Here is a 23,728-nt window from a genome sequence, read left to right on the forward strand (position 1 = left end):
TTATTACGTATACATGACAGTTTTTCATATCATACCCCATATAAACCCGAGGGCCGAAGGCCAGAGAGCTAATATCGGGGTCGAGGGTTGATATGGGGTATGATATGAAAACTGCGATATAATTTTCTTTTTATCACATACCACAACATAAAATAGTAAATTGTATCTATTTGCAAGTGAATGTAAAACATTTTCATCTTGTTTGTAAGTCTTTGTAACGGGAAAGCCAGCTGGGCAGACGAGCAGACGACGCACTAAGGGACATAACACTAATTTCTTACCACCCGGGCTGATTGACCAGTGAATCGTGGGTTTGAATCTCATTAGAGCCCTGATTTGTTTCTAGGTTTGTCAGCACCATACCCGTGCCAATGGGTTTCGAAAAGGCGGTAACCGTCTGACATCCCTGAACCACTTCGGGTTTTTTCCCACCTCAAGCGGTGATATAAATGAAATACTGTAAAAACGAAGTTAAACCCATTTTAACCAATTAATCTTGCAATTATATTGAATGTTCTATTTAGAATGAAATCCGATAATTGTCCTAGATTGGAATATGTAACATTATCGGGGGCTAGCTCAAATTCAACGTCATGAAAGCGATTGGTCTGTCTGATTGCCACACTTAGGTTTTTAACATGCATGGCTATAGGCCGAGTGTGTTTTGGGATGGTAAATGTCCTGTATTAGGAATAAACACTGCATTTAGCGGGCCTTGGCACACAAGTGTGATAACCTCTCTATCATATAATGTCATTGCAAGTTTCCCTGGAATGTCCGCATTAATATATACTGAACCGCAAAAGAAACGTCAACCCAAGTAACATTGCTTGAAAAGCTGTCATTCAAATATCTGGGTAATTTTTGTCAAAGATTCTAAAATCTAACATTACCTTGTCCGGTAAAATGAAATTTGATGATAAAAACACAAAGCAAATAACAATAAAACCGATCGCCCAAACGCATCACGGCAATGGCCATGGTAACCCGATGCACGCGAGTTCCATGCAAATTGAAATGCACATGCGTTCCCCCATTTCTTGCCCTATAAAAATCCACCCAGATCGGATAACATTCATTCATTATTGAATTGCTACCACATGCCAAGATTAACAAGAAATCAGCGACACCAAGCCCTTGGACGATTGAAGCTAAACACACCGACCGTCAAGTAGCCAATGCATTTCAAGTCCATGTAAGGACCATATACAGGCTCCAGCAACGGTACAAGACCACCAAAACTACAGATGACCGACCACGTAGTGGAAGACCAAGGGTCACCATCCAACGTCAGGATCGTCAGATTGTGCGACATCATCTTCAAGATCGCTTTGTTACTGTTGCGGAAACTGCTCGACAGACATTGGGGACACACCAGCTACACAATAGTGCGAACACCGTGCGTCGACGATTGACGAACATACACCTCCACTGTCACAGGCCGCACCGAGGACCCATTCTGACACCACGTCATCGCCAGGACCGTCTTCAGTGGGCAACACATCACCAGCATTGGCGCCACCAGCAGTGGAGAAGAGTGAGGCGAGAGCTATATCTCAACAGCAGATGGCAGAGAGATAGAGAGAGAGAGAAAGACAGAGAGAGAGTCTGGCGACGCCGTGGGCAACGTTATTTGAATGCTTGTGTTGTTGAGACTCGTGGGATGGTCCGAGCATCATGGTGTGGGGTGGAATTGCTCTTGCATAGAGGGTCGGCCCTGTGTCTTCCAGAACATCGGTCCAGGGAGAGGCAATGGTGTCACAGCAGCTCGGTACATTGATCAAGTCTTGAGACCACACGCCATACCTCATTTGGCACTTCGTCGCAACCACGAGTTTCAGCATGATAACGCCCGTGCACACACGGCTAGAGCAACAAATGACTTCCTCCAGCAGAATTGCATCAGAACCATGCAGTGGCCTGCCCTCAGTCCCGGTTTAAATCCCATTGAGCACCTGTGGGACGACCGACCATGGCCAACAACTGCAGCTGACGTCCGACCAAGGCCGACAACTGCAGCTGCGTTAGGCGTTCCTCAGGGTGTGGGCTCAAGTGCCTATGGCATTCACCAACCGCCTCATCCATTCCATGTATCGACGTTGCACGGCAGTCATCAATGCATATGGCGGACACACGAGATACTGACTTGTGATGCCATTTTCTCAGAGACTGAGACTCAGAGAGTGTTGTGTTTCACTTTAAGAACATTTGACACTTTAATTTCAACCTTGATGATCAGTTTTGCCAAGTTTCATCTTTTTGATATGTCTCGATGTATGTTTACAGTGTTTGGACAAATAAGGTTTCTCATAGTTTCTATCAATGGTGACGTTTCTTTTTCGGTTCAGTATATATTACGTCAGAAGGTAAGTGCTGTCGCAGTCGACCAGTGACAACAGTCAATATAGTTCCAACTGTAACACGTTTCTTATGTATAGTGGCGTAATAACATATTGGCAAAAGCAACCATTGCCTCACAAATTGATTCTACTTGCCTTACAAGTTACAAGTTACAAAAAAGTGCAAAGGTTAATGTAACAAACAAATGTACAGTGAGAGAGAAACATATATTTTGCCCCACTCTATGATACTGACATAAAATTTGACATTATCTTCTAAAATGGTTCTCAACGGTCACAGGCGACTGCCTACATTTTTGCCAGGGCAGACTTTTTTCAATTCTTCGGTAGGGACAAAGTGAGCGATGCTGTTTCAGGTCGTTGTCTTCACCATCCTTGCAAGGTTTCATGTTCGCAGCTGCAGAAATATTAAAGAAAAAGTCTACCTTAAACTTATCGGGCTTGGTCAAAGTGTAAGCATAAAACCGGTCAAACTTCAAGACACAGAAGAACTAAATATAGATCATTAGTCCCACTATATACTTCGCATATACCGAATTGTACTTGCACAACTGAATCTGTGATGGATATAAACTGTGACAATGAAGACTTCTTGGTTTTACATTTAGACTTTAACAATAATATATCGTAACTTTTTTTGCGTGAATACCAATTTTACGTCTCAATTTAAAATGTATCATTTTTAAGTTAAAATTTGATGATCCCGACATTAGAAAAGGTCACGAAAGATGTATTATAAACCTACTGCCACCTTTGCCTATTGTAATGCAGGTGACTCCCCATGTCATATTAACCTTGTGAGAGGTATTGCTTTCAATTGTGACCTGCTCAAATGTTTTACGTTTGAATTGTAAGACGTCGGTTTACAAGGTATTGACATTTTGGTGCATCCACCCCCCTCGTGACAAATGAATCCCCAAGACTGTAATAACGACACATCACCGTATAGGGGATAGAGGTTGCTTTTGTTTGGTGTTGATCGATTCCGATGCAATATACACATAAATACAGCACTAATATAAGCAAGACAGGTTCTACTTCGGATATGTTGCTGTAATAAGACAATCTGTCCGGGTTCGATGGAATGCTGATATTTATACGACAGCGTCCTTTTAGTGTACTGTGTGTATTTTCAAAATTTAAAATAATTCTTTTGAGTATCTTGATTCAATATTCTGAGAAATTATTTTATTGTGAATATTATTTGACGGACAAAGGGTTTGCCGTCGTGTTTTCTTCTTGTCACTCTGGGCAGTATCAGAGTGACAATCATCATGATTGTGAACATTAGCAGTAGTCTTATTCATATAGCCCAAGGTTTATATAGACTTTTGTGTTGCATTAAGCCAGTCCAACCAATTATTTTAACAGCATTTGGGCAATACCAATTACAGTTTCATTGCGAACACTTTCTATCTTTGTCCCTAATTGTTTCTCACATATTTGTTTAGTATATTGTGTCATCTGTAGTCAAATTCGTAACAGGAATACTCATGAATCTAAGCAAGTAACGCCTGATGTACTGTTCCAAGAAATCAAGCATGTTTTATTCATGGCCCAAACCACCCTTCGAGGCCTCAGTCGTCGCCATTTTAGTTTCTTCTCTTCATCGATCATTGAAACAAGACAGCCTGCTGTTTTTCTTACCACTTCTGTTACACAGTCTTGAATTGTAACTTGCATTCGACTAATGAACAAGTCTGACAAAGCACACACACACACACACACACACACACACACACACACACACACACGAACACACAGTGTTCAGTGAGACTAGACTGGACATTGGCACTTAAATGCGACGAATAGGTACGAGGATAAACATTGGGCACATCGGCTTTCACGTTCATAGCTCCATAAACATAAAAATATATAATTGAACCTTAGGTTTTATACACACAAAACACCACTAATGCCATAACACTCCCATTACGTAAGAATATCTGAGGGAGTCCCAGAAGCAGCTGTAAAATCTGTTCCTGACATTACTGAATGAGTCGAAGTCTCCTTCACCAGCATTCCATCAATATCGCGCCCGCTATAAACTCCTGCTTCTTTTGCCCATGTCCCACATAAAAAAGAATAACTAACTAATTTCTGGTTAACAAGCCCCAATATTCTCGAATTATGTGATAAAATGTTTGTATTTTAAGTCCCCCCACCTTGTCCCCTGTTCTTTTTTCCAAACATCTGTGTCAGCTCTTGCAAGCTAATATAAATAGGTGCCATTGTCTTTAGTTTGGCTGAATTTCTATTCCATTAATGTATTCTGTCTATAGACCTAAGGTTACATAATGCTCCTACATATGGCGTATAAGGAGGCAATACAAAACCGTAATTTCCAACATTGCTGTTGGTCGTTTGTTCCACGGCAGTTGGCTCTTTGGAAACAGGGTCAACTCAACGCTAAAGAAATCGCTATTTGAACGTTACTCACAGCACTAGTGTCTGTGGGAAGCTAAACTGACTGCATGGATACCCCGAATGAGCCGTCCATAGAACACAAGTGTTCAACAATACCGCAACATTACCTTACTTGCTGAGAGACTATATTACCACCTTCTTCGTGTAACAGAGGTATCAGGTTAAAATATTTGTTTGTTTTAAACTTTTGACGCCTATTTCATACAGTAGCTCAACCTGAATCAAACGGGCGTCGTCTAATATAAACATACCCAACCTGAGACTGCATACAAAATATTAATTTACCGACAATATCTCCAAAGCATTGCAGCCGTCTCACAGAGCATATTACGCAACAACCTCCGATCAGTGTGTGGGTGCAGGGCGGGCACAGTGGCCAAACGCGCAGACATTCGCTATGCTGAGTTACGTCCCATAGATGAGCCAGTATGCGCTGATCGAAACCCAGATTGGCCGTGATATTGGTCCCTTAAATGTTACTCAATGCACATACTCTAACTACCAAATGATGAATACACCGAAAATATTACATCAACGATCTAAGGCCAAGGTCACGAGTTACATAATGCTTATGAAAGATCTTTTAAACCTAACTTATTGAAGATACATATTTAAGGACTAAGCAATGTTAAGAGTGTGCATTTTAAGAATGCTTGCTTTAATCCTTCGCAAGGGGACGTTACTCCATCTTGTTAAAATAGTGGAAGTGTTTGAGCATTTTTAAGATAGTATTTGTTTTGGGAAAATAGAGTAATTATACATGCATTTCAAAAGGTACAGCAACCCATAGTGTTCATATGGTGACTCTCACACTAACAGTGAATTCAAAATTAACACTGACCATAACTAGTGCCAATATATTCTCAGACACCCAAGTTCTTATGAAAACCCTTTAAATTCATGTCATTTGATGTTTCATCAATTGAAGATAAACTTGCTCCCGATAAACCTTTTCCTAATCCGTATTCTCTGTACACAAACTGAAAATGGTCATTGTATTTCATTCGTGTATTGTGTTCATTTTTGATAGAATATCCATAGACTTTGCAGAAAGCATGATGAGTGGAATAACATACCCCGCAAAAAAAAATGTTGTCAAAGGATTTAAGGATTCGATTATGTAATATTTTTATCGAGGCCTCTTTCAAGCTTTGCCAAACTCGTAATACCATGAATATCAAGCCGTCACTTTAGAATGGTCGAGATAAATGATTTAAGTATATTTTATCGAAAACATTTTGCCATTAGCTTCAACAAAAAGCGGTGTTTGTACGACACTGAAGCAGTTCCTCTTTCCGCAACTCAGTTTGCATGTTGCGAAAAGCCAAAAGAGAGAAAGTTCGAACAAAGACATTTTCCTCAAAAGTTTCAACCTCTACGTGACCTTACCGTCGGACCGATTTCCGCCCATAGTCACTAAGCTCGCAACCTTGGTGTAAGAGATGACATATGCCAAGTTTCCTGAAATTTGAAATAACGGTTTACTCCGAAAGTTGGTAACGACGTTTTCCAAAAGTTTCAATTTCTGCTTGACCTTGATCGTTGGACCGATTTCCGTCAAAAGTCACTAGACACGCAACCTTTGTATGGGCATGATAGATACCATGTTTCGTGAATATTTGAAAGAACGCTTTACTCGGAAAGTTTGTTACAATGTTTTGAGCACATGAGTGACATTTCAATGACCTTGACCTCAACATAACATGCGTCACAAACAATATGCGTCGGTGGTAGATAAAACCTGACAAAAAACATGCTTAAGATTGATAAGGTATGTTTTAAGAATATTATCCGCCCATTACACAAAACTAACAGCTGCAACAGCAACTGCGCGATGTGTGCACAGAATCAACCCTTAGCTTTCACTAGTTAACACTAGTTGTAGCAATATCAACCGCTAGAGTTCGGTGACATTAACAGTTGCGGATGCAACGTTTGCGTTCACGTGTTTACAGTAGGAGTTGGGGTTGTCACAGGGCGCTTCTTTTGTATATTCATTGATTTAAAAAAGCCTTTGGCGATGTGGACAGAAAACAAGAACGTTCGTTGATTACAAAAAAGGTTGCTATGGTAAATTGTCAGAAGTTTGAACATGAACAAAACAGTTAAAGCCTGTACCAAAACAGATCTGGGAAGGAGTGAGTGAGTATTTCCAGGGGATTCAAGGTCTCATACACTTCCTATTTCACATAAATGAACTTGTGACCGATATATTTTAGGCACGAGCGGAGTGTTTGTTTCTCAGGAAATCATAGACATCACGTTGTTACAATTTGCCATGACGTTGCTATGCTCTCCTACTTTGTTGGAGACATGCATTATAAACAATGATTTTCAACTGTTTTGTATATAAATGGGGTTTAGAAATAAATATTGATAACATAAATATTATGGTATTTAGAAATGGGGGCATTAGTACAAAGCATGAGAAATGGACTTACAGTAATACTGCCTTAAAGGTTGTTACATGTTGTTATGAGAATTTATGGTTGTTGGTCTGCTCCTGATTAATCTGGTCCCTGGCTAACACACAACAAGTTCTACAAGCTCTATGCTAATTGACAAATTATTCAGGCGAACATTTATATATAATTTGCCACGGCCTCGAAAATGTTTGACTGTAAATTGCGCTTATTCTCGTATATGGGTCCGACATTTCGCGACATCATGGATCCTCGAAAAAGACCATACTTTGTATTTCACGGGTTATTTAGGTGTTGGTAAATACGCTTTAAAATAAGGCTTACTTGATGAAACTTTTCCTTTATGTATGCTCTCCAAAAGAAGTAGGTAAGTCATGAAAAAGGATAGCCAGGAATAGAACGGTTGGGGAACTAAACCCTAACGCACCAACACACCCGAAACATAGCACATGCATCTGGATATTGACACTTCAGTGAAAGGTCGTCAAATCGCTCTGAGCCGTTAGTATTGTTTATTTCATTATTCATAGTAACAGGTAAGTACTCTATTCTTGTCTTAAAACAGTATTTGTGATCAGATTGGGAATGCGTCGTCTACAATGTAAGGGGGTTCGAAGGTTTTGGATGTGTTAATGTACAGAAAATACTGACGTTCCCCCAATGCTTATTATAGTTTTGGGTGACCCTTCCCATGTCCTTGTACATTTATTCATGAACCTACCCGAAAAGACAAAATGCAAAAGCAATATATAGTATATTATGAGATGTCCATTGTTTATGGCCTTGCCCAAATATGTGTATTATTTTTCATTCCCTTGAGGCTGTCATATTTTGGTGACATCCCGCCCCCAACCCGATTCCCTTTGACCCACACACACTATCAGAAATGACCTTGTAATAAAGGTCCCTCATAGAGAATACTACACTCATTCTCGTCAGATATCAGTTTTACGAAACGAGTGGACTTTCTATAGTATCTGACCGAGCGAAAGCGAGGTCAGATGCCACAGAAGGTTCACGAGTGGGCATTGTTGGTATTTCTATGCATACGCATTAACAACATGGGCCTGCAGTTGTGTTTGAAAACAAAACAGCACCGACGCTTAAGATCCTTTTGGAAGAAACTTACATGTTGTTTGTATGAAGAACACGTATAAGAAAATTTCAAGAGTCACATTAAAGCCGCGCTTTGAATATCGGACTAATAACATTATTATTGTTCACATTTGGGATGTTTAGGACCACAAAATCAGAAGTCGGGCACACTTCTACGGAGTTTTCGAAAGATTTGTATCAGAAATGTTCTATGTTCACGCAGTGATCTGGTCGTGCAGTCGTGAACAAATAACTCCCGAAACAGTGCCACAAAATACGCTTCGAAGGGGACACTGATGGCACAACCGGATCATCCTAGGTAAGTCTAGATATCTGTCCAGATAGTTTAAAGTGACTTCATTTCACCACGCTTATCCTTTAACGTTAAATCAAATTGAAAGTTGCGAAAGTGGTCGGGTGCGTCACGCTCATGGGGACCCCCGATATATTGATCGGTAGGCGTACTTTGAAAATGGATATAGCTCGATTATATAATGTCTGTAGAAGCTCTATGCATAACTTATATAGAATGCAAACCGAATTTGATGCGTGTGACTATCTTGTTTGGTTTAATAAAGTGTTTGTAAATATCTCTCGCTCTCGTGAGATTGCTTCAGTTCTGCGCCTGCCTTGTTGTTGCAAAATGAATGACGTCTCGCGATTTTTTATGAATGAAAAAAGTAGTCCCGGTGTGACAGAGGTCACGGTTATCCAATCAAACGAATGAAACAAGGTCAACCTTGTACGACACACGTGTGACGTATCTTACTACCTGTATCTTCCCCACGTGTGTAATAAATTCAATTATTACCACTCTGTTCAGCCACTCCTCCAGACGGCCAACACCATTCATTAGCCATATGGTTCAATAGAAGCAAAGGACGTTAAACGGGTTTCGTCCGTCCGTCCGTACAAGGGTGTTTGTGTCCGCCAGTGTGCCTCGAAAGCATTTCGAGGCATAAGTCAAAAACTATAATGCTACATGTACGAAACTTGGTACATCCATTCACTAAAAACTTTTGTTGTGCCTTTTTGTATGTTTGTTGTTTAACGCCGCCATCACCACTATTCAAGATGGGTGACGACGGTCTGTAAATAATGATTGACATCATGAGTATCGATCTACGCGATTGGAATGCGATAACATGTTTCCAAGGATGCAGGTTTCGCAAGGTTCTGAAACAGGTTCCTATAATTACACAACTTAAATGGTGTTACATCATGAAATCGGAAAGGATAGGAAAATGAAACCGTTGGTGGTTCCTTAATTTTGAAATATTGTGGGACATTCAGGGATACTGATTTTTATCTGAGAATGTTAAAACATCAATTTGCTTGTTTACAAATTTTAAATTAAGGAACACGCAGTCTTTGTCTGATTTAGTGGAATTTGTTCCTGGTTTGACCAATACTTGCAAAGCACTATCAAGACCTACATGTATACTCTCTGGTCGACACAGTGGGGCCTTCATACTGTTTGGAGACCTATCCATCAGCAAAAGTTGCAAGAGTCGTTTCATTTCTTTCAACGACACAGAGTATAGTCTTGCCCTTACTTTGTGCAGTCCCAATAGTTCTTGAAGGAGAGGCAACCCATATTAGAAATCAATGGTATCATTTGGCCTTTTCCATGCAACGCCCGAGTGAACATGACAGATGGCGAGCTATAGGAATGATTGAATCCGGTACCTTGCAGCGTGACGTCGCACATCAATTCAACAATTACGGGAACAGTAGGAGTGGGCTAGGCAACACCAGCGGCTGGCATTCGCCAGTGGCCTAACACCCATATTTAAAGACATGCACCCAGTAGAGTGGGATGTTCTCTGGCGGAGAGTGTTCGCCAGATACCTCGCACCCGCCAACGTGGCCCAGCTCTTCAGAGGAATGGCCGGCAATTCCAATGGCAACCTTCGCAAGTTAATCAACAGTGTGCCAGCCAGGTGTCGTGCATGTAACGCTCAACATGGTGGACACACCAGATGTTGATCTACACGCCAGGCATTTATCGTCATTCAACCTTCACAATAATTTCATCAGTTTTCAATTTTTTGTAGGAAGTGTATGTCTCGATTTGAATTTGAGATACCTCCAAATAGCTATTTTGTCTTGAACGGTTTAACATAGTTTACATAATAGAAACAGGTTAATCTAATACATCATTGTTGGCGTAAGACGTCATAGTAGTATTAAATGGTGTCACAGCGCATCATACCCGTGAAGATCCGGTGTTGAATAGGTCTGCAGCAACTCATGCTTGCCGTAAAAGGCGACTTTGCTTGTCGTAATAGGCGACTAACGGGATCGGGTGGTCAGGCTCGCTGACTTGCTTAGTGCATGTCATCGTATCTCAATTGCGTGGATCGATGTTCATGATGTCAATCACTGGATTGTCTGGTCCAGACTCGATCATTTACAGACCGCCGTCATATAGCTGGAATAATGCTGAGTGCGGCGTTAAACAAGAAACATCATTGCTGATGCATACTATCCCTGTGAACCTGTCGCCACGTGTTTTTTCAATCATTTGACGCCGCTGTATGATACAGTGTGGGTTAAAAAAGAGATTATTATATTAGTGAGTGTAACTACATACGTGGTAACTACCGGGTCTGCACGTTTTTAGCCCGGGGCTTAATTACGGATTCAGCCTTCTTGACATTTTATCCAAATTTTAGCCCAGGGCTTACAAACGAAAATATGACAGGAACAATGAATATCCCATTTGTGAACGAAACAATTCTCACAAATGGAATGCGAAAGCAACACTTTAACATCGTAAGACATGAATTTCTTTAGGGGGGTAAATACGTGCAGTACAGGTATGTACTTACCTCTAGTATATAAAGATAATGTTTCCGCATCCACTTTAACCTACCTTCTCGTCTCCCAACCGGGCACGTAACGCCACAGTTTATGGTGTCACGGCAAGTCTATATTTAGTGCCAAAACTAAACACTGTGTTAATATTATGCCCCATGCTGAATAACGTATATATTTCATGACTGTTCTGCAGCAACTAGTTTCATCATTGCTCATAGCAGCACATACTAACCTATATATATCTAAGGCAGAACCAAGGGTGAATTGCCCAACATTGTGTATTTTATAAGCGCTTCATCGTGTCTGGCCACGCCAGTGATAAAAGCGCCACGAAATGATGCATACCCAAAACGTCGCGGTTGTTTACAGTGATGAATTTCTTAATGACATAGGATGATACATAAACAATGAAAGGTTACAGTTATTTTGTTGTTGGTACATGGCTAATGTATGAATTTTGTTTATTCGGATGCACATACTATTTTCGTTACGTATATGTATTTGTTCCTTAATTCATTATGTTTTTAGCAAACGAACAAAAAGGTTGTTCAAAGAGTACAATGAGTACATAATCCTTAATTTCTAGGTACATTTATTTGTGTGGTAACTTAAATAGTTATGTACGCGCGCTACTTCTGAATTGCATCACCATATTATATATTTGCTTTGTTTGATATTTGCCATTATATATGTGGAATCTTAAAAGCTTATAATATTCACATTTGTTTGGAGAAACTACAATTACACTCCATATTTTGGAAGTACATATCTGTAAGAGTTTGTCTTACCGATAATAAAAACGTATAGCGATTTCTTAATAAACTGTCTTTTCTAAATTTGTGTCATTCCTGATTTTGATGGGTGTCATTCCTGATTTTGACACTTTCCTAGAAAGGTCGACTGATCTCTGTAGACAATTATTTCTGTCAATCTTATTGATTCTGCTTATCGTACAATTGTGAGGTACAATTAACATCAAACCAATGTCAACCTGAGACCTCATGACATATTTTGAGCTGGATCGGTTATGGTGTAGGGTGGTATCGCTATAACTGACCGAACTCAACTCCATATTGTGCAAGGAAGTGACATTGGACATTACCATCGGGTTAACATACTGACACCCTTTGTCTGTGAGGCCCAACGTTTTATCTTTCAGGACGACAGCTCATGGGCTCACCGTGCACCAATCGTCAATGCTCACTGCAAGCAGCACAACATCCATGAATACCATGGCCAGCAACGAGCCCAGACCTTACACCCAATGAACATGTTTGGGACATGATAGGGAGACGTTCGCATCAACGTCATAGGCCGCTGACCTCGTTGGCTGAACTTTGCCTGGCGCTGTAAGAGACAGGCTCCCTCAAATCGCAATTGGGATACTCATACGTTGTATGCCTCGTCCAGTGAATGAATGTTTGACAAATCGTGGTGGCATTATGTACTACTGATCCAAAACCCCACTCTCGAAATGTATATATATAACTTACTTACTTACTTATATTGGAGATTTAACGTGCGCTTTCCGACTGCAAGCGTATGTCGCACACGGGCCCGGCCAGGCCATTTAATGTGTTTCCAAAAAGGGGAAAAGTGAGTTTGTGCAACCCAGGAGGGGGGCTTTAGGGGTTGCTTATATAGTAATTTTGAAATTTTGAGATTTGGAAAGAATGCCAAGAGTGGGTGGGGGACGAACTAAAGGAGCTGTGTGTGTTGGGTGGTTGTTAGATAAGGTAGTTTTGGTTTTAATATTTTATTTGGGGTTTAAATGCGACTAATTAATCCTGTTTTAATTAGGTATATGCCTAAGGCTTTGAATTTTTCTAATTTATTTTGTGGGTTTAGGATTGATTCTAGTTTAAGTCCGGTTTTAAGATTTAGGGTGGTCTGTAGTGTTAACGTTGTTCGGTGTGTTTGGTAGTGTGTGCAGTGAATGAGTGTACTACGTGTTCTGGTGTTTCTTGTTGTTTGCAATGTGGGCAGTTTCCTGTTGTGTGTAGATTAGCTATTTTACGGTGATTATTTAGTTTGGTGGGGCCTGTTTGTAGTTTAGTAATTATTCTGTCGATTTTTTTGGATGGGTGTAGTATTTTTGGTTTATTTAGGTTTTTTTGAGTACTTTCCTGATTTGGCTATTTGAGTTTTGGTATATATTTTGCCATTTTTTGTTGATGTTTTGTTTAGTGACACTTTTGATTTCTGATTTTGAGCTGGGTAAGTTTAAGCTTATTTCTGGGAGTTTAAGGGATAATTTTGCTGCTTTATCTGCCTTTTCATTTCCAAAGATTCCTACGTGGGCGGGGATCCAAATGAACTCTATTTGTTTACCTGCCTTAGTTAAGTTGTTTGAGCTATTGAGTATTTGATTTATAAGTTTGGGGTGGTCTTTAGTGTTTTTATTTTTGAAGGCTTATAGTCCACTGAGGGAGTCGGTTAGGGTGAGGATTCTTTGGTGATTTTTAGATTGCTGATTGTGTAGTGCTGAGGCCATGCCCATTAGTTCGGCCGTGAATATGGATTGGTTGTTTGGGAGTCGGTAAGATTGTGTGTTTTGGGTTGGTTGTGCGTTGTGGACTCCGAAACCTGTGTGTTTTGAGATCGGATCTGAGGATCCGTCCGTGTATATGTGACACCAATTTGGCCAATTTTCGTGTTTGTATGCTAGTGTGGTGGTTTTAGCGATGTTAGGATCGGTCTGTTTATTTAGTGTATCGGCTAGTGTTGTGTCTATTTTTGGTATTTTAAGTTTTGGAGTGAAGATATTGGATGATTTATTGTTTTGTTTAAGATTATTTATTTTGTGTTCATTTAGGTAATTGGTTATTCTTTGGGAAATTGGAGTAAGTAGTGGATGTTTCCGGGCTAGGGCTTGGTTTCTAGGGCTAATATTGTTTTTTATTAAGTTTTCGATCAGAGGGTTTGATTAGGACGCGGCCCAGAAGTTTAGGGTAAGTTGTTCCCTACGTAGTTTAAGTGGCATTTCTCCTGTTAAGGCCTGGGGTGAGGTGGAGGAGGTGCCATGTTGAGTTCATGTGATTAGTTTTAGGGCCTGATACTGGATTGAGTCTAGTTTTTTAATGAGAGAGTTGTTTAAGGTGTCGTAAATGGCACTGCCATAGTCTAGTTTGGATCTAATTAGTGATATATAGAGTGAGAGGGTGTTTTTAGAGGCCCCCCAGTTGGAGCCGGTTAGGCATCTCAACGTGTTTAGGTCTTTGCTGCATCTGGTTACTAGGTTTTTAATGTGAGCATCCCAGGTGAGATGTTCATCGAAGATTAATCCTAAGAATTTGGTTTGTTTTTGGAATTTGATTGGTTTGTTGTTTAGTTGGAGGTTTAGGGAGGCGGGTTGCATATTTTTGTGTTTAAATACTATTCCTGTGGTTTTTTCTGAGTTGAGGGAAAAGCCCCATTTGTCAGCCCATTTTTGTATTGTATTTAGAGATTTTTGTAGTAAGTGGGCCATAGTAATGCTTTTAGTGCGGATCCGGAGGGCTCCATCATCCGCGAATTTTGATGTGTTTACTTTGGGGGATAGTCTCTCGAATAGATCGTTAATCATAATATTGAAGAGTGTTGGGCTTAGGATGCTGCCCTGGGGAGTACCATTTTCTAGGGGCATTGGTCCGATAGCGTTTGGTCTATGCCCACGGTTATTTTGCGGTTTGTTAGGAAACTTTGGATGTAGTTAATTATTTGACCTTTAAGACCTATTTTTGTAGTTTTTGTATTAGCCCGTTATGCCAAACCATGTCGAATGCTTTGGAGAAGTCTAGAAAGATGCCTGTAGTATATTGTTTGTTAAGTTGGCCTGTTTTAATGTCCTGCTCTAGTCGGGCGAGGTTATCTAAGGTTGAGCGTCCAGGAGTGAAACCGCTTTGGTCTGGATTTATTATGTTGTTTTGTTCTAAGTAGTGTTGTAACCTTTTTTTGGTGCCATTGATTTTCATTACTGTGCATAAGTTAGAAGTTATGGAGATTGGTCTGTATGAATTAGCCTGGTTAGCTGGTTTATTGGGTTTGGGGATTGGTATGACCAGGGCTTGTTTCCAAGGTGATGGGACCTGTCCGTTTAGATATATGAGTTTATAGAGTTTTAGAAGAGTTTGGAGTAGTTTGGGTGATAGTTGTTTAATTATCTGGTATGAAGTAAGGTCTAAGCCTGGGGCTGTGCCCTTTTTCCTATTTTGTAGGACGTGGAGTAGTTCTTCCATTGTGAAATGGAGATTAATTTCTGGGTTATTATTTTTTGGCTCTTTGGTAAATTTGGTTTCTGATTTTAGTTGTTCCTGGAATTTTTGGTTGAAGTTGCTATTGCTACTGACGTCCGAGAAGTGATTTGCTAGGTTATTAGCTTTTTCAGTGGGGTTTGTTGAATTGTTTATGTTGGGAGTTTTTTTATGACGTTTAATGCCCCTAATGGCGTGGATTTTGCGCCTAACTGTTCTGGCGTCTGTATGATGGTTAATTTCTTCGCAGAATTTTTTCCAGTCTCTAGTTTTAACTGTTTTAACTAAGCTTTGTACTTTGTGATTTAGTTCATGTGCTATCTTTAGGTGTTTGAAGTCACGTTTGGCTTTATTGAATGCGGATTTGCGTTTACATCTAGTTTGTTCTATCTCCTCGTTCCACCAAGGAACCGAGGGTTTGTCTATGTTGGTTGTTTTGAAAGGAATGGAGTTTTTAGCTGCGTATATTATATAGTCAGTGAGGTTTTTACAGTAGATTTCGGGGTCGTTACTTTCTAAGTCAGCTAGGTTAGCCTGGTTGCAAATTTCCTGAAATTTGTCCCAGTCGGCTTTGTTGTAGTGGAATTTAGGTTCCTGGTTTTGGGTTGGTGTTGGGATGTTTACGTCTCCTATAGTTATATTTAAGGGGAAGTGGTCACTACCTAGTGGTACCCCGTGTACTTCCCATTGAATACTTTGGGCTAAATCTGGGGTGCATATGGTTAAGTCGATAGCCGACATTTTGTGGTGTATTTTGTCGTATCTAGTAGGTTGGTTGTTATTTAGTAGTATTAGGTCATTTTGTTCTATCCATTCTGAGATTAGTTTTCCGTGTTTATCTATTTTATCTTCTATACCCCAGGTAGGGTGGTGGGCATTAAAGTCTCCTAGGAAGATTGTAGGTTTATTGCCTATTTGGAGGAGGGTGTTTAAATCCTCAGGTTTGACCTGTTTTTCTACCCAGTGGTATTTTTGGTTATTATTTGTTATTTGGATACCGTTTGCTTCTAGGTTTGGTGTGTTTATTTTTAGTTCTTTGTAGCTTAAGTCTTCCCTGACGTATATGATTAGGCCGCCTCCGGCTCTACCTGGGTTTGTTTTGGCTCGGTCAGTTCTTATTGAGTTATAGTTTGGTAGGGTGAATTTAGATCTAGTAGAGAATTTAGTTTCCTGTATACAGACTATGTGTGGACCTTTGTCTCGTTTGAATTTAGCTTTTAATTCCTGGCCGTGGGAGGCTAATCCGTTGGCGTCCCACTGAAATATATTTAGTCCTTCCATTTTGGGGGGATGAGAGGTTATAAGTTTGTTTTGAGTTTTAGGTTGTGTTTAATTGGCAGCTTCCCTAAGTTGGGAGAGAAATAACTCAAAGGAGAGAGTTTTGAGTGTTAGTTTTTGCGCTACTGAGTGAAAAGCTTTAGTACTAGCATTTGGTGAGATTTGCTTATGCATGTAGGCTAGGAGTAGTGTGAGATTATTTAGAGTTTTAGTGCTAGTTAATTGAGGATTTTTGCGCCAGAAGTTTTGGTTTATTTTAGGGGCTGAGAAAGTGATTTCATTTATTTCCTCGGTGGAGGAATACTCGTCTTCGTCGTTTAGGTTGTTTTTTATTGTTTGAGTTTCCTTTGGGGAGGCTTGTGGAGGTGTTTGTGGTGTGGGGATTGAGTTTGTGCTTGCGTGTTGGGTGTAGCTGTGGTTTCCTCAGTGTTTGAGTTTTGTTGTTGTGCTTGCTTGTGGGGAAGTGGGATTGCCTAAAAGTCGGGCCAAGAAAAGTCGGGCCGGGCCGGGCCAGCGGGTAATACTAAAAATGGATTGCAGAATAATAAAACGAAACGCGCATATCTAGACAGATCTCAAATGTCCACAAACGTAGAGTGATGCTCATTTAATTGAGTTTGAATAAAAATGCACCTTCAACAATGTAATAAACTGATGATTATGACTACATACCGTGAGTCTCGTAGAAAAGTCAGTGTCTTGACTGTGTGTATTCTTTGATTAGAATGCTTCTCACCGACCTTGGCGTGTAGGGGTGTGATGTCCTGGGCAGGAAACAACAGTGTTTTGACTACTCTTCTTTCATTAATTAACGTGTTGGGCATCCCTAATTAACCTTTACTAATTCGTGTTAAACCAACACAGGATGTTTTCTGGAAGTGGATATTCGCGAATGTCAAAGGACTGACACAACACGTGTTAATAACTGCCCAAGCACTTCTAAAGTTCCTAACATTCTTTATATATAAAGACTAGTATTATATCTAATTATATACCACTTTATTGTCTCATATTTCAGTAGTTAAAGAAAACACAGAGCTCAAAGTGAAGCCTTTTTCCGCCCGGGCTAAGTCGGACCCAACACAAGCCAAACACTCCTCATAGAGACTATGTTGAGAATGTAGAGGGAAAAGGGCTTCATTTTGAGCCCCTTGTTTTCTTTAAGTACAGCAATCTGAGACACTATAAAGTGGTATTTAGGTATTTAAGTATCTCTCCCCTTACTTACCCCAATATCCCAAAGAATAACAAACTACCTAAATGAACACAAAATTAAAAATCTTAAACAAAACTGCAAACAATCAAATATCTTCACCCCTAAACTTAAAATACCCAAAATAGACACAACACTAGCTAGCCAAATAAATAAACAAACCGACCCAAACATAGCTAAAACTACCACACTAGCATACATACACGAAAATTGGCCAAATTGGTGTCACATTTACACGGACGGATCCTCAGATCCGACCTCCAAACACACAGGTTTCGGAGTCCATACCACACAACCAACTAAAACCACACAATCCTTCCGACTCCCAAACAACCAATCAATATTCACGGCAGAACTAATGGGCATGGCCTCAGCCCTCCATAATCAAGAATCCAAAAACCACAAAAAAATCCTAATACTTACCGACTCCCTAAGTGGACTGCAAGCCCTCCAAAACAAAAATACCAAAAACCGACCTAAATTAATAAATCAAATACTTAAAAGCTCCAACGACCTAACTAAGGCAGGCAAACAAATAACCTTCTTGTGGATACCCGCCCACGTAGGAATATACGGTAATGAAAACGCCGATAAAGCAGCTAAACTATCCCTCAAAATCCCAGAAATAAGCTTAAACTTACCCATCTCAAAATCAGAAATTAAAAGTGTAAACAAGCAAAAAATCACAAAAAAATGGCATAACCTATATCTAAACTCAAATAGCCAAATCAAAAAAGTGCTCAGCAAACCACTAACCAAACCAAAAATTCTCCATCCATCCAAAAAAATCGACAGAGTAATCACTAAACTCCAAACAGGACACACCAACCTAAATAACCACCTAAAATTTTTTAAAAAACACACTACAGGTAACTGCCCACACTGCAAACAACCAGAAACCCCAGAACACGCACTCATCCACTGCACACACTACCTAACACATCGAACCGCATTACAAACCACCCTCAATCTAAACAAGGCTCTAACTCTAGAAGCAATACTAAACCCACAAAATAAACTAGAAAACTTCAAGGCCTTAGGCGTATTCTTAATAAAAACGGAACTAATAAAACGCATCTAAAAACACAATAACCTACCAAATCAAAATCACATAAACAAACATCCACCATACCCAGCTCCCTTAGTTCTCCTCCCCAATCCCATCGGCATCTATTCCAAATCTCAAAATTCCCAAATTCTATATAAGCAACCCCTAAAACCCCCCTCTTGGGTTGCACAGACCACCTTCGCCCCTTTCGGAAACACATTAAATGGCCTGGCCGGGCCCGTGTGCGAAATACGCATCAGTCGGAAAGCGCACGTTAAATCTCCAAAGTAAGTAAGTAAGTAAGTTAAGTATCTATAGATGTAAACACATTTGATGATACATCTGTGAGGTTTAAGTTGATTTTGACAGCCCGGACCAAGTCGGACCGAACACTTCTGACAGAGATTTTCTTAAGAAAATACAGTTAAAATGCTTGACTTTAACGGCCCAGTTTTCTTTAAATGCGATATACTGTGACATTATAAAGTGGTATATAGGTAGATATAACAGAAATCTATAGATGTAAATACATTTGAAGATACATCTGTGTGTTAAAAGTAGATTTTGACCGCCCGGGCCAAGTCGGACACAACACAAGCCAAACACTTCTGATAGAGACTATGTTTAGAATGTAGAGGGAAAAGGGCTTCACTTTGAGCCCCTTGTTTTCTATAAATACTGCGATCTGAGACACTATAAAGTGGTATTTAGGTTGATATAACAATAGTCTATAGATGTAAACACATTTGAAGATACATATGTGTGTTTAAAGTAGATTTTGACCGCCCGGGCCAAGTCGGACCCAACACAAGCCAAACACTTCTGATAGAGGCTATGTTGAGAATGTAGAGGGAAAAGGGCTTCACTTTGAGCCCCTTGTTTTCTTTAAGTACAGCAATCTGAGACACTATAAAGTGGTATTTAGGTGGATATAATACTAATCTATAGATGTGCATCCATTTGATGATACATCTGTGAGGTTTAAGTTGATTTTGACAGCCCGGACCAAGTCGGACCGAACACTTCTGACAGAGATTTTCTTAAGAAAATACAGTTAAAATGCTTCACTTTGAGCACCTTGTTTTCTTTAAATACGATGTACCGTGCCATTATAAAGTGGTATATAGATAGATATAACACTAGTCTATAGATGTAAACACATTTGAAAAAACATCTGTGTGTTTAAAGTAGATTTTGACCGCCCGGGCCAAGTCGGACCCAACACAAGCCAAACACTTCTGATAGAGACTATGTTGAGAATGTAGAGGGAAAAGGGCTTCACTTTGAGCCCCTTGTTTTCTTTAAATACCGCGATCTGAGACACTATAAAGTGGTGTTTTGGTAGATATTATCTTAATAAAATACAACAATGGGCTGACTAATGGGGCTTCTCCCTTAACTCAGAAAAAACAACAGGAATAGTATTCAAACATAAAAACATGAAACCCACCTCCCCAATCCTCCAGCTAATCAATCAAACAATCAAATTTCAGAAACAAACTAAAATTCTTAGGACTTATTTTCGATGAACATCTCACCTGGGATGCTCACATCCAAAACCTAACAACTAAATGCAGTAAAGACCTAAACACCCTAAGATGCCTAACTGGCTCTAACTGGGGAGCATCCAAAGATGCAGAGAAACAGGAGATATGCCACTAAGTCTACGCAGGGAACAGCTAAGCTTAAATTTCTGGGCCGCGTCCCAATCAAACCCTCTCATCCAAAACTTAATAAACCAAAACATCAGCCCCCAAAACCAAGCTCTAGCTCGTAAACACCCCTTACTTACCCCAATATCCCAAAGAATAACAAACTACCTAAATGAACACAAAATTAAAAATCTTAAACAAAACTGCAAACAATCAAATATCTTCACCCCTAAACTTAAAATACCCAAAATAGACACAACACTAGCTAGCCAAATAAATAAACAAACCGACCCAAACATAGCTAAAACTACCACACTAGCATACATACACGAAAATTGGCCAAATTGGTGTCACATTTACACGGACGGATCCTCAGATCCGACCTCCAAACACACAGGTTTCGGAGTCCATACCACACAACCAACTAAAACCACACAATCCTTCCGACTCCCAAACAACCAATCAATATTCACGGCAGAACTAATGGGCATGGCCTCAGCCCTCCATAATCAAGAATCCAAAAACCACAAAAAAAATCCTAATACTTACCGACTCCCTAAGTGGACTGCAAGCCCTCCAAAACAAAAATACCAAAAACCGACCTAAATTAATAAATCAAATACTTAAAAGCTCCAACGACCTAACTAAGGCAGGCAAACAAATAACCTTCTTGTGGATACCCGCCCACGTAGGAATATACGGTCATGAAAACGCCGATAAAGCAGCTAAACTATCCCTCAAAATCCCAGAAATAAGCTTTAACTTACCCATCTCAAAATCAGAAATTAAAAGTGTAAACAAGCAAAAAATCACAAAAATGGCATAACCTATATCTAAACTCAAATAGCCAAATCAAAAAAGTGCTCAGCAAACCACTAACCAAACCAAAAATTCTCCATCCATCCAAAAAAAATCGACAGAGTAATCACTAAACTCCAAACAGGACACACCAACCTAAATAACCACCTAAAAAATAAAAAAACACACTACAGGTTACTGCCCACACTGCAAACAACCAGAAACCCCAGAACACGCACTCATCCACTGCACACACTACCTAACACATCGAACCGCATTACAAACCACCCTCAATCTAAACAAGGCTCTAACTCTAGAAGCAATACTAAACCCACAAAATAAACTAGAAAACGTCAAGGCCTTAGGCGTATTCTTAATAAAAACGGAACTAATAAAACGCATCTAAAAACACAATAACCTACCAAATCAAAATCACATAAACAAACAAACATCCACCATACCCAGCTCCCTTAGTTCTCATCCCCAACCCCATCGGCATCTATTCCAAATCTCAAAATTCCCAAATTCTATATAAGCAACCCCTAAACCCCCCTCTTGGGTTGCACAGACCACTTTCGCCCCTTTCGGAAACACATTAAATGGCCTGGCCGGGCCCGTGTGCGAAATACGCATCAGTCGGAAAGTAAGTAAGTAAGTAAGTAAGTAAGTAAGTAAGTAAGTAAGTAAGTAAGTAAGTAAGTAAGTAAGTAAGTAAGTAAGTAAGTAAGTAAGTAAGTAAGTAAGTAAGTAAGTAAGTAAGTAAGTAAGTAAGTAAGTAAGTAAGTAAGTAAGTAAGTAAGTAAGTAAGTAAGTAAGTAAGTAAGTAAGTAAGTAAGTAAGTAAGTAAGTAAGTAAGTAAGTAAGTAAGTAAGTAAGTAAGTAAGTAAGTAAGTAAGTAAGTAAGTAAGTAAGTAAGTAAGTAAGTAAGTAAGTAAGTAAGTAAGTAAGTAAGTAAGTAAGTAAGTAAGTAAGTAAGTAAGTAAGTAAGTAAGTAAGTAAGTAAGTAAGTAAGTAAGTAAGTAAGTAAGTAAGTAAGTAAGTAAGTAAGTAAGTAAGTAAGTAAGTAAGTAAGTAAGTAAGTAAGTAAGTAAGTAAGTAAGTAAGTAAGTAAGTAAGTAAGTAAGTAAGTAAGTAAGTAAGTAAGTAAGTAAGTAAGTAAGTCGTGCATCCGTTTGAAGATACATATGTGAGTTTAAAGTTGATTTTGACAGCCCGGGCCAAGTCGGACCGAACACTTGTGTGACTGTTGAGAGTATAGAGAGAAGAGGTCTGCTTTAACCAACGTGTCTGCTTTAAATACGATGAACAGTGACATTATAAAGTGGTATTTATTCAGATAAAGTACGTTCCTATAAATAGAAACGCTATGCCGACAGATGGAAATTAGTATCACGATAGCTAGAAGTATTTGATACGTTTCAAATCTTATTTCGTTTAACGATTTCTCTTTTACATGTTACCTAGATCAGCGACGCTTACACACAGCTCCACTTTCTGGTTTTCAAGCGATTTACTCCGAATTACTTAATTATGGTGCACTTTTTTGTATGGTGATTGTTCATTAATGTCATATGTGTATGTTGCATCAATTATATGTAGATATGATGGCCGATAATGAAGTAATTAGCCAATAACACTTTGGCCCGTCTTGGCCCAGCCCGGCCCGACTTTTAGGCAATGCCTTGAACGTGCGTTACATGCGTCCAACTCCTTTTCGAGCTGATATTTAGAATGCATAGTACACGACTCTTAACAATTTAGTGTGATCCAAAACGAATATTTTATGTCATTCGCTTGCTAACGGGTGCCCTTGACTGCATGCCCCTGTCCGTTCATCGTGACATAGATGTCATTTAGGGGTTACCCAATCATTGTGTACCGGGATATTTCAATCTATATTTGTTAGATGATTTTTTATGTCAAAACTTGATGCTTATAGATGTAGTATATTATTTTGATTTTTTTTTATAGATTTACAAAAAGTGCTCGACACTGTCTAGCGAGTTGGGTTGTGGCATGAATCAATTAATAATGGGATAAATGATATGTAACAAAATATTAAATCTGCAGTAATGCTGGATAATCACAAAACCTGTATACGTCCCATGATCCAATTCCCATATTTTTTTGGGGTGGGTGTGGTGGGTTGGGTTTGGGGGTGGGTATCTCCCCTTAATTGTTCTCTATCCTTATCAATGACATTGACATTTTCTGCTAAAACGAGCTTGTCAAGGCGCAAACCTGCACTATATGAATGATAAGAATGCCATGCTATGGCTACAAGATGTTGCTTTATAATATGCCGATGATGCTGTTTGATTTAGCGATGGTCCATTTTAATTACAAGAGTCACTAAATGTATTTCAAGAATAGCGTTCA

This window comes from Haliotis rufescens, unplaced genomic scaffold (genome assembly GCF_023055435.1).
Source record: "Haliotis rufescens isolate VD_foot unplaced genomic scaffold, xgHalRufe1.0.p SCAF_6, whole genome shotgun sequence".
Taxonomy (NCBI): domain Eukaryota; kingdom Metazoa; phylum Mollusca; class Gastropoda; order Lepetellida; family Haliotidae; genus Haliotis; species Haliotis rufescens.